This window comes from Corvus kubaryi, unplaced genomic scaffold, assembly GCF_017639235.1.
Source record: "Corvus kubaryi isolate FWS band 111438036 unplaced genomic scaffold, C.kubaryi_AGA036_p1.0 split3-73, whole genome shotgun sequence".
NCBI lineage: Eukaryota > Metazoa > Chordata > Aves > Passeriformes > Corvidae > Corvus > Corvus kubaryi.
The window spans coordinates 32,795,036-32,803,395 of NW_024582091.1; the positions used below are offsets into that span (position 1 = coordinate 32,795,036).

General features: G+C 45.9%; 1 protein-coding gene and 1 non-coding gene across 2 annotated transcripts in view; one reads left to right on the forward strand and one right to left on the reverse strand.

Annotated features, from left to right (window-relative positions):
• Positions 1-1,506: 1,506 nt before the first annotated feature.
• TRNAE-CUC lies at positions 1,507-1,578 on the reverse strand. The gene has a single exon. It is a non-coding gene; the product is annotated as a tRNA-Glu (tRNA).
• Positions 1,579-2,027: 449 nt separating this feature from the next.
• Positions 2,028-8,360, forward strand: part of NCOA7 (nuclear receptor coactivator 7) — an 86,102-nt gene continuing 79,769 nt past the window's right edge. The window contains exons 1-2 of the mRNA XM_042016328.1: positions 2,028-2,322; positions 4,048-4,228. The gene's annotated coding sequence lies outside the window, so the exon portion shown is untranslated. The remainder of the gene's footprint in view (positions 2,323-4,047; positions 4,229-8,360) is intronic.

Below are 8,360 nucleotides of genomic sequence, written 5' to 3' on the forward strand. Positions count from 1 at the left end.
GTTTTTAGGAGCTGAGAAAAAAATGGCCTCAAGTTGCACCCGAGTAGGTTTAGATTATATATTAGGGTTTTTTTTTTTTTTTTCATTAAAAGGGTTGTAAAGCATTGGAACAGACTGCTTTGGATTCAGTGGATTCATCATTCCTGGAAGTGTTCAAAAAAGTGTGACTTTGGCACTTGAGGTCATAGTTCTGTGGTGAACAAAGCAGTGGTTAGGTTGATGGCTGGACATGATGATCTTAAAAGGTCTTTTCCAACCTAAACAATTCTAAGGTGTGGTGAGGGTTTCACTGCAGGATGGAGGGAGACAGGTGCTAATTGCAGGGAAGTATTAAAAATACCTTTGTCCTCTTTGTTTACTTCTTTCCACTTCCAGTAGAATATCTGGTATCTCTCCTGCACCCCCCTAACGATATGCCCTGCATGGTGGGGGCTGTACAAACACACTGCACAGAGACAGTCTGTTGCTCAGCTGAGGAAGCACCACAGAGAATTGCAGTCCCCCTTCTGCCTGGACAGGGGAGCAGGGGACAAACCCTTCCCACATTCTCTGTGTGGAAACAGCATGTGCACACCAGTGACAGCTAAGTGGGTCACAGAATCACGGAATTGGTGAGGTTGGAAAGGACCACAGTGGGTCATTTGCTCCAACCTTCCAGCTCAAGCAGGGTCATCCTAGAGCACATGGCACAGGATTGCATCCAGGCAGCTCTTGAATATCTCCAGTGAGGGAGACTCCACAATCCCTCTGGGCAATCCATTCCAGTGTGTGATCCCCTGCACAATAAAGAAGTTCTTCCTCATATCCAGGTGGAACTTCCTGTGCATCAGTTTCTGCCCATTTCCTTTCATCCAATTGCTTGACACCACCAAGGAGAGCCTGTCGCTATCTGCTTGGCACCCCACTTCAGATACCTGTAGACATTGATGAGGTCCCCTCTCAGCTGTATCGTTCAAGGCTGAACAGGCCCAGTTTCCTCATCCTTTCCTCATAAGAGAGATGCTCCAGTCCCTACTGGGTCCCTGCTGCCAGAGTTTAAAAATGCATGATAGCACTAAGTGACCATTCACTGTGGGGGCGACGGTGTGGGAACACCCTAAACTGTTAGAGCATTAAAAAAAAAAAAAAAAAAGGAAATTATGTTATTTCTGTTATTTCTAACTGCTGACCAGCAGCCCTGCTTGTGGTCCTCTAGGCAGGCCTCTGCTGACTTCTGGAATCCCTGTGGATGGGCATGGGGTGTCTATAGGCAGTTTTGTGAAGGGAAGATTTCCAGGTAGATGCTACACCTGTCCAGGCTTTCCCTTCCCACCAGCACAAAGCACCGAGACTTTTCACACTTCGTTCACGATTCCTCCCAGCTGTCAAGTGCGTCTTAAAACTCCCGCGCCTCGCGCTCGCACAGCAGCTGGCTGACGCTCCCAGAACTGCAAAAGCAGAGGGAGAGCGCCGGACATAAACCCAAAACAAAACAGAGATGGAGGGGGAAAAGGAGAAAAAGTGAGCTTCCCTGACCGGGAATCGAACCCGGGCCGCGGCGGTGAGAGCGCCGAATCCTAACCACTAGACCACCAGGGATCCTCGCAAGCCCGCTCCTACTCCTTTGTAAAGAACAAATGACAAAACAGCCTCCCTCCCTCACTCCTTCTGCTGTGTTGTGCTGCTGCTTTCTCTTTGTGCTCCCACTTTCCAGGCAGTACCAAGTCCTGGAAGCAGCTACGTCTAGAGAGGGACATTCTATTCCACCCTACGGAAGAGAATAGCGGCGGCGGGGTGGCGAGGAGAGGGGGCGGCCCAGGCGAGGCTGGTGAAGTGCCCCCGCCGTGGGATGGTTGTGGGGCACCGGGCGGGACGGAGCCCCGGGCGGGAAGGGCGGCCAGCCCGGCGGTGCCGCAGCGGGAGCGGGGGTGGCTCACACAGCGCCACAGGCAAGAGCTGCGCGGCCGCGGCAAGGGCGGGGGGCTCGGAGGAGGCGCCGGCGGACGGCGCCGGGTCTCCCCCCTCCTCCGCCAGCGCTCCTCCCGCCGCCCCCAGCAGGCGCGGGGTCCGCCGGATTGTTTTTCCTCATTTCGTGTTGCCTTTACGCACTGCTGGTGACACCATCGTCTCTTTACGGGTTGTCGCTGTCACGGCTGCAGCTGCCTCGTCAGCCGAGCCCTCCACACTGCACATCGCGGCCGGCGGCTGCCGGGAGGGGAGGAGCGTGGCGCTTCCCTTCGCGCCGGCTTGGTCGCTCCCCGAGCAGGCTGTGGAAAGATCTCAGCTTGTCCGGGTTCCGGTGCTAGGCCTGCAGGGGAGAGCGGGTCCGAAGGCCTGTCTGAGGTGGGAGCCAGTGGCTCGAGGTTGGGGTTCGCTTGCCTTGTGCTGCCGCGGCCTCCTCACGATAGATAGTAATAATCTGTGACCTTGTTTTTTTTTCTTTGTAAGGTTTGTGTGAGCGGAATGAAAACGGCCAGTGCTGCAGATGACCTCTGTGTAAAGGCTCTTTCGTCTGGCATGTTGTTTTCATGAGCAGAGTAGATCTGGGAGCTGTACTAGCAAAAATAATATTCCCTATTTAGGCAGTGTCCAACGATACAGGAGGGTTGGCTCTGCAGAAGCAAATTTCCTCTAGTTCTCAAGCCCTCTGCCTCTAAAATGCAAAAACCTTTCTGTGTTGATAGATAAGCTTCAGACTGTGTGCTTGTGGACTGTGCAAATATGCATTAGCTGATCTTTAAAAGCTTCAGAGTCTGAAAACAAACTTAGGGGGATCACTTTCTTCTGGGAGGAGTGAAGGAAGTTGGAGATGTTTGGTTTCCATCTCATCAGCATCCCTGTTCAGCCAATGGTTCATTTCATCACAAACCATTCACTGTAGCAGTCTTGAACAAAATGGGTGTCTTGATTGTGATGGAGCTTTCTTTGGTCCGAATTCAGCAATTTTACTGTGCAATGAAGGAGATAACAAAATATGAGGTTAGAATCAGGTCCTCTTAGATAAAATCTGGTGTCTTATATATGCAAGAACAGATTTTCACTTGTGTAGGATCCACAGCATCTCATTTGGTAAGACCAAGGCATTTCAGGGCTTGAGGAGCCAAAGCTGTGGAGGGATGGAAGCTGAGGTATCACTGTGGCCTGAGGCCACTGCAAAGAGGTGGGTGTGCTTAGGTGAGAGAGGTCAGCTGGTCCCAGCAGGTAATATGTGCCCATTGTTGAGGAGAAAGGCAAAGTGGCACCTAGGTTCCTACAGAGTGGAACCTGCAAGGAGCACCAGCCAAATACTGAGGTGGTTATACTGCAAAAACTGAGCTAGCCTTAAGAGTTTGTATACTCCACTAGGTCCACAGTGTTGTGTTTAAAAGCATAGGCTTCTCCACCCTGGCTGCTTCTCAGGTGGGTTTTGGAGGGGTACTGACTTCTATGGCTGTGATGTTAGCAGCACTGGAGACAGCTAGGTTAGCACTAGGCTAGGTCCACAGCAGCTGCATTTGCAGGATTGAAAATGTATGTTACAGAATGGTCATTGCCACCCTTAAGAGTGTCTCTGTTACATGACACCACAGAGGAAGGCAGGGGTGAGCCCTTTGATTCTTGAGCTGCCTCAGTGACAGAAACAAAATATTCCCCCTGACAATTTCAGAAAAGTAGCTGAGCCTATGAAAAATGTGATCTTATGCTGATGGCAGAGTGGGCAAATGTGTTTTGTCCATGCCCTAGGAAACTGCTAGATGTAGAAACAAATCAATCCTGCTCTGTTGTGCTTGACAGTTAGCAAATCACTTTCCAAATGAGTAATATAGCTTACTAAATTTCTCTTGAGCAGTGAAGGGGTTGTTGATTACAGCCACAGGAGCAGTGAAGACAAAGGTATGTACTAGAGAAATTTAATGAAATATTTTCTTTTATCTGAACCTCAGGGGTGAGGGCTGACCACTAGACCACCAGGAAAATAGCACTGAGAGTCATATGCTGCCTAGTTATTTTTAGTAATAGCTTTATTTTCTGTACAAGTCATGCTCTGACAAAAGATTGTGCCTCTTTCTGGCTTCCTGTATCTGATAGAGAAGTGCATCAGTGAAACTGTCAGCGATTCAGCCTCCTGCCAGCGCAGAAGCAGCCAGTGCCTGTGCCGGCATCCCTGAGATGGTAGCTGGAGAAGAATGATCTTCCCAAAAGCACCAGGAAAGGAATGTCAGAGGCCGATGTTTCTTTGCACTAAACGCTGGTGTGCCTGTAAAACCAAGTGAGTAGCATTCAGTGTTAGAGGCACTGTACCACGGCTGTCACAGTTTGGTAGGTAAGGCTGAATTTTGGAACCTGAAAAATCAGAGCGATTCCTTTAAATGCAAGCTGTACAGCAGCATGCAATTAACTTGTCTGTTCCATATGAATACATTACATATTATTATTACTTTAATTTGACACGCTGATTGATGTGTGACAGTAGGCTTACTATGTAAAAATGAGTAAGAATAACATCAAAGTAATGTGCTAATTTATGGAAAGTGTATAATTTGAGTATGTATCTACTATATAATGGTAAGTACAAATTGTCTTTCGTACCAGGGTACATGCTTCAGCTCTAATGAAAACCCTTGATCTGCACAGAAGCTGCATTTATCAGTCCTCTCGTTCCTCAACTGGGTGTTTCATGTGGAAAGTCTTGATACCAGATTTTCTTCTGTGAGTTAGCCTGACTTAAAATATACATCATCCCAGTTTCAAGGAAGTGGAAAGGAGAGGGAAGGGAGAGATGACGCACAGTCTTTTGCTATTTTATACTTAATTTCCATGTATGGTTGGAATGGTGACCTAACTGTTAGATTGTAATGATGTTGTGGGGGAAAAATACTATTGTAGTTTGTACTTATTATATCTGTTTTAACCGCAGTAGTGTTTTGATGGAAATAATGTGAGGCAAACCTGAAGAGGCATTGTCCAAACGTTACAGCAGTTGTGGTACTCCCAGCTCCAAGAGCACGTTCCAGGCCGTGCGGTGACTGCAGTGTGGCGCAGGCGGCGCCAGGGGACGCGACGCGGGGACGGGCAGCGCCACGGCTCGGGGCCCGCCGGGCGCGGCAGTCCCGGTCCCGGGGGATATTTTAATGATCCTGAAGAACGAGACGGGAAGCAACCAGCAGTATTTTATAAATACTTTCACACGTTCTCGTATTCTTTTTCTTCTGCTTCCGTTCTTCCCCTGGCACTGCATTTGACTTAGAAAAACCTGGGTCAGCTTCTTTTTCCTTTTGGCCCATATTAAAAAGCACGTGATTCTGGGGTTTGGGATAAAGCGTGGTGGTGAGGTGCTTCATCCAGTGCCCACTGAGCTACCTTAGTTGAAACAAATAGGACTTTTTTGTCATCTCCTCTTGTATCTCAGAAAATTCCATTTCTTTTTATAGTCTCTCTTCTGCTGAGCATTTTGGAAGCAGCTTCTGGTTTGCTCTTCTAGACAGAGAAATGGGTGCACAGAATCAGTTATTAGGGGAGAACTTCTTATAAAAGTTTCAAGCTATGGTCTCTTTCTCATTTTTGTAAAACGTGTGGAAAATTTCAATACCTCAGCCAAACTGAGTTATATCTAGACAATCAATTCAAAGTTAAAGGATGAGTTGGGGACACTGAAAATTCATCATTACATAAACTGAAGAAACCAGGCTAAGAATAGCCCTCAGTGCAGTAGGATCAAGCAGAGCCTCAATTATGTATGCATAAAAGTCTGTCTGTATGAAACCTATTTTGTGACTACTTCATGGTGAATAATGGTAGGAGTAATTGGCAAAAACAGAAGGACGGATAATGGGAGAAAAAAAAAGATTGGTGCCACCTTTATTTTTATATCTTTTCAAAACTGGACTTTTATAGCAGTCGAGGTTGTCAGTGTAATTCTTTATGGCAGGTTGTCTTTCTTAAATAAATGAGCTGTAAGCTAAAGATTACAGATGTAAAAAAAAGAAACAAAAACTACATGAACCACACATGAGCAATACAGTATTTTTTTCTATTAGTGTAAGCTGATTTGAATGCAGACCATAAACATACTGTACCTCTAGTAATTTTTTCTCTTGAATGTGTGCAACTCTGTTAACATACACTGAAGTAGAAGATCAAAACCCATTCAAATGTGGTATTTTAGTATCCCAAATCGGCTCTGTCTTCCATGTGTAGTTATACATGAGTTTGTGTGAAAAACGTCTTTCTAGGCTAAAAATTCACAATTTGGAAGTGATGAAAATAGCAAATATACATTTTGTCTCCATCAAAATAATGCAATCAGTGATGAAACAAATTTGCCCAATCCTGAAATCAATGAGCAGCATGAATTTAAGCTTTTCTTAGGTAAAGATATTCTAAGCACTGATACCACAAAAACAATTAATCAAATGATGTTGGAACATTTGTATGCAAATGAATTGGCAAGGAACATATTGCCATGGGAAAGAGCAACCCATTCAGACTGTCTGCTATCCTCTGTACTGTAGAGAGACTAAATTTTATTTCAAAGGTGATGTGCATGTGTGTGTAATCTACCTATTATCTGCCTATCTCATGTTCATCGTTGCAACAGAAAGGCAGGCATTACTTAGTTCTTCCAGACTCAGGAAAATAAACCAGTGTATTACATCCCACTCACACAGGTTCTTCCAATGACATGAAGTCTGTGGGTTCAGCCACAGGCAGTGATCCACAGTGCCATAACCAGAACTTGTATGATGCTTCCGTCCCAGTCCTAGCCTGCTTATCCTGCTGCTCTGACAGGAATTTGAGTGATTTCTCCCCCATGCCAGCACTCTAGAATATGTATTTGATATGCTCGGGGCAACATAAATATTATAGAAGTGTGTCGTTTCTTTGCTATATGGAGTTCATGCATTGTCTTCATAGAGCTTTCTACACTGGATAATAGAGGTGACCATGCTTGGAATGATGATGGACAGCAAACTGGTACATTAAGACAGGGATAGCTTTTCCTGGAGCTAAAATAAGACATTAGTCACTGTCACTGTTGTGCAAGTGCAGCTAAGAGATAAATAGGGTTTCCACCACTTTGATGGATAGGGCTTCACAGCTTCTGCAGTTTGGCAAAGGAGGTTGGGTAAACAGTACTACTATTCTTCTTCCTCTTTTTCCCCACAGTTTTGTTATCTAAGCACTGCTGGAAGAGTAACTGAGAGCAGGGCCCCTTTCTTCTTTGTGATGGTAGAGAACCCTTGTGCCAGTGAAGTCTTTGAGATTTTAACCAATTGTAAATTCGGGTTTGTCCATCTCTTGCTGGGTAATAATAACATGCAGTAACTGCAGTGTGCCATCAGAATGTATTCTTTAAGCAGCAGACTATGTTTTAAAAAAAATCTGTCTCTTGTAAAATAAACTGTTTTGTTAAAAAAAATCAGATGGAAACTTCAATTTTAGCTGAAAGTGCAGCAGCAAATTTAGTGGAGGAGTTGATTGCTCCAGTAGTGACTCTTGAGTGGTAGCAAGCATATGCTACAAGTAGGATAATGGCAATGGTGGGAGATGGTTGTGTCTGTATTGGAGATGCAGTTGGTCCTGAAAATGACACGTTTTTGAAATTAATCTTTTAAGCAGCTGTTAAACAACAACAACAAAAAAGCCTCTGACAAATCTCTTACTCAAAATGGAAACTTGTTGGATTCGTAGCATTATTAACTAGTAAAAAAATTATTCTTGAGACACCTGTGTGTCATTTGTAATTTTGATACTTTTTTAGCATCCCTATATATATATGTGCACACTTTGTGTCACCTTTTCATTTGTGCAAGTATCTGCCTATCTTCAGGCTTGTGTTTTTGTCTTGCAGAATTTGGAATTTAATGGTGTTACAGTGCCTTCGTAGGTCTCCCCCTAAGCTTTCAGTGTTTCAGAGCTGATTACTAACCGAAGGAAGAAATAAGAAGCTAGATCTTGTTTAGGCTAGCTACAAGCGTCTGGAAGGATTACCTTCAGTTATCTCGGGTAAGGGAGTGGAGTTTCTGGTACATATAGCGGGTGTTGTTTTCTGGGGATTGGGTGAAGAAGCCTACTGGCGGACAGTGTAGAAATAGCAGATGAGGTTTCTACGCTTTTCAGTTTCCCACGGATCTAAAGGCTTTGCTTAACCTCAATTTCCAAAACTGGTTGTTTTGTTTTTAGTACCGCCCTTGAGAAAACTCCCCGCCACAGGCAGACCCCCGCGCTTGGGCTTTATGACTCGTAGGACTGGCCCCGAGACCGACCCCTTTCCCCAAGACAGGGCTTGAAGCTCGTGAAGCAACCCAGCAGCGCGGCGGCCGCCCCCAGCCCCGGCTGCACCGCGATCCGGGGAGGCCGGGGCGGCCGGGCGGGGCCGAGGGGAGGCGGGACCGCCGGGC